This window comes from Camellia sinensis, chromosome 5 (genome assembly GCF_055761805.1).
Source record: "Camellia sinensis isolate YWXY chromosome 5, ASM5576180v1, whole genome shotgun sequence".
NCBI lineage: Eukaryota > Viridiplantae > Streptophyta > Magnoliopsida > Ericales > Theaceae > Camellia > Camellia sinensis.
In genome coordinates this window covers 11,771,747-11,775,401 of record NC_138965.1, presented here as the reverse complement: position 1 = coordinate 11,775,401, position 3,655 = coordinate 11,771,747, and the positions used below count along the sequence as shown (strand labels likewise).

At 32.0% G+C, this 3,655-nt stretch overlaps 1 long non-coding RNA gene across 1 annotated transcript; it reads right to left on the bottom strand.

The window, feature by feature from the left end:
* Positions 1-2,418, bottom strand: LOC145790430 (uncharacterized). The gene is made up of 2 exons (XR_014329116.1): positions 2,001-2,418; positions 1-327 (listed from the first exon to the last, which is right to left on the bottom strand). It is a non-coding gene; the product is annotated as an uncharacterized LOC145790430 (long non-coding RNA).
* Between the last annotated feature and the right edge of the window lie 1,237 nt (positions 2,419-3,655).

The following is a 3,655-nucleotide window of genomic DNA, read 5'->3' as shown; positions in this document are numbered from 1 at the left end:
TATTCCAACATAAATTAATAATTTCATACAAAATAGAAAATCATACAAAAAACATGTCCCGGTACACAAAAAATATATTCGCTACCATTTGGCATGGTACAAATTACCAATAATTTGTACCACTACAAAAAGTAATCTATATACCACGCTAATAATTATCTGTTCGATGCCAAAAAGTAATATGTACCATGCCAAAAATTATCTGTATGATTAATATTAATCCACACATGTAAAGCAGGGGATGAAAAAATAATAGGATTATACAAAAGTGTAAATTGTCTTCCCTACACAAAAATAGAATATTCACAAGTCCACACCAAAAGCCATCTACAAAAAAAATTGCACCCATTAGTACCAGAAATGCATGCAAAACTTGATAGTTTCATGCAAAAACATCAGAGGTTATGGTGAGTGAATTAAATTATTCATCTTCTTCAGTACTTTTTCCATTATACTCTTACACATGGTTGAAGTGTTGATTGAAAAGATGACATTTTGTATGCATTTTTTAAAAAATAGCATATCCATGGAAACAAGTAGCAGCACTTATTGCTATACAAAATATCAATACATTTAGTCCAATAGTATCGAACAACATAAAGTTCCAAATGCATGTGAATAACAGTAATCACTAATAACATTTAAGATTAAAAGTAGTGATAAAATATGTTTGAAGACTCAGAAAGTAGTTATCCATAATTACTAATACATGTGGCAAACAAGAAAGCAACCAATGTTTTATTTAGACCCAAACAGTCCTTAGTAGCCAATGTTTTCTCGTTCACTCATGTCTCTTCTACTGTAACTGCTAAGCATTCCCCCTATTAGCAAGTACCTCTTTCACGGTTTCCCAGATGAACTGTTGGCAGCCAAAGTAACAAATTCACTATGCATGGCCATCATATTTTGAGAGTCATTCTTATACAGAAGATTTATGAATCATATTTTGAGAATGATGTAGGACAACTTACAAAATTTGGCCTAAGGCTACTGACATTGAGTTTAGGTTGAATTTTTACGATATAAATAGGTTTTGTATTTTTTTAGATAGATGAATACTCAAATCGAGATATATCAGCTTGCACCTCATTAAGACTAAGAGGTCAAGAATTCATGTCTTAAGCACATGAAAGACTCTTTTTTTATGTCCTATGTTTAAATAAAAGGTTTCTTCTACAAAAGGTAGCCTATTTCCAATGAGAAATTGGCTATGCATATATTTCACGCCTTTCATTTTGCACTTCTAAAATAACCGACCTACTTTTCTGCATCTAATTCATATATATCATGGAAAAGAAAGTAGAAACAGAGGCATTCTGAGTATGGGACACTAGGAAAATTCTGATTTCAAATCCCCCAACATCTAATAAGTGGCAATCCTAGAATCGAGTTTAAATAAATGAAAATGAGATAAACAACCTTATAATGAAGGTAACAAATAGTTTTCAAACCTGGTTTTCATTGACGTCTGCTCAACGCATATGTGGTGGGTACTTTGAATTTATCAAGTTTTGATACATGTTGAGTTCATGGTATCTTTTTTCTTATTCTCATGTTGTTCTTTAAATTGATATTATTCTGCACATGATAAGTTTGTGCTACACTGCTAGTATTGAAGTGCGACACCAATGCTTCATGGTTTGTATCATATGCCAGAGCATGTGAGTAATACTGTTGAAATGTGAAAAGGGATTTGAAAATAACAATCTGACACCACGTGATATAAAAATTAATTGGCGAGTAAGGTACAGATGCGTATATTGGAAAAGCCAAATGGTAATAACCTCTAAGTGTTGATATTTTATAAAGGATTTTCACCATGAAAAGAACACTATCATAAATGAGCAAACCAATGCAAAATTCAACAAACCCAAATTTGCAAGATAACAAAATACACAATTGAAGTTGGTTTGAAGCATATATAATCAAATCAAAGGAAGCATCAATTCATGCAAAACCCATGATGAGAATCATGAAAAATGTAAAATGGAAGGACTCACGTTGTGGGGAGCAGCAGACAAGTAAGAAATGCCCAATTCTCCAAGAAAGAGCTCCTTATCTTTGCCTACAACAGTTCTGGCACAAGCAATTGATAACCATCTCTGCCAAAGATGCAACAGCCCTCTATGCAATCCGCCATAAATATTCTTAATAACACATTAATTAAACATCAAACCCTCAATTTGGTGTGAAGAGAGGTATGGGAAACACGATATATATAATGAACCATGAATGCAATGTATTGTGCCTTCTCATTTGAAAAACTAAAAAGGAAATAAACAGTGAAAAGCACTTTCGACAACTCAACTGAGGGTATCTCCAATCCTTATCCTTTACCCATATCAAATTTAAATTCAAGTAAAAATTATCAGAATCTCTCTCCACACCTTCACTCAAATACCAAACTTAGTTTTACTCAAATTTTGACCCAAGTTAGGGGGGCCCTTTTTTAACTCAAATTTCTAAAGACAATTTTGGGTGATACAATAGCTTCTAAATTTACAATTGTGCCACTTGTCGAATTTTGACTCAAATTTATACTCAAAATTTGATTTTGGCCATTGGAGTACGCTATATCAAAATGATATTTTGACCAAGTTTTTATCAAATTTGAGTAAGAATGTGAGTACGGGGCTGGAGATGGCCCAAGCCATGTTCCAGTTCACATAATTCAGGAGCCAAGACAAGGTTAAAATAAAGATTCCTATTTTGACCAATGAGAACCAAGTTGGAACACCACATAAAGTTGTCCCCACCAAATAATTGTTTCTACTAATATTTCAGTAACTTTGGATTTTTTGACTAAACTATAAAGTCAAAAAAATTAGTATGTTTTGTATGATTTTTTAACTTTTTACGAAAAAACATGCAAAAAGTAAAGAAAACTTTATTAATTCTTCATTTTCTTCTGTTTCCAAAAACATTTTATTACCTAAAAGAGAAATTTTGATTTAATAAAATGTTATTTATACTTTTTAGTGCAGAAATATCATATCCAAAAAAACAGATATAATATCATGTTTAAGAAGAAAAATAAATCCAAAATGAAAAATAAAAAAACACTGAAGTAAAAGAAACCGGAGTAGCTAAAAGCATTACAGAAAAAGGTCAATATCTTCAATATTGATTAAAGCACTGTTCAGACCATAAGGGAATTGCTGGGAGGAATCATTCGCTGGTTTGCTGATATTTCATCTTTAATCGAATCATTGAGCTGCACAGGTTAAATTACATAAGAAGTAGCTTTAGTAAGCACCAGGAAAATAAAGAATATTTAAGGAATGCCGGAAACTCCTTCAAGGGAAAGAAACAACTTCAACAACAAAATCATGACTACAGATTAAGAAAGATAAAATGCACCCTTAACAGTAAGAAGTTCCTGTGTTGCATTGAACTTCTTCTTTAAGAATGAACTGTTGGAAACTTACCTCTGTTATTTTCGTTCGATTAAAAGCAAGAATATTATTAGAGTGAAGATGAATGGTAGGAATTGAATGGCAGCGAGGGATCATCTACTATTGAAACAAATAAGCAGAATGGCTTAAAAATAAACAAACAGAAAACTACAGAATTCCTGTCAAACTTCCCTCAACCAATAATAAATATAAATATGGATTTATAAGGGGCAGTTAGTTACCAGTATATATTAACTTTT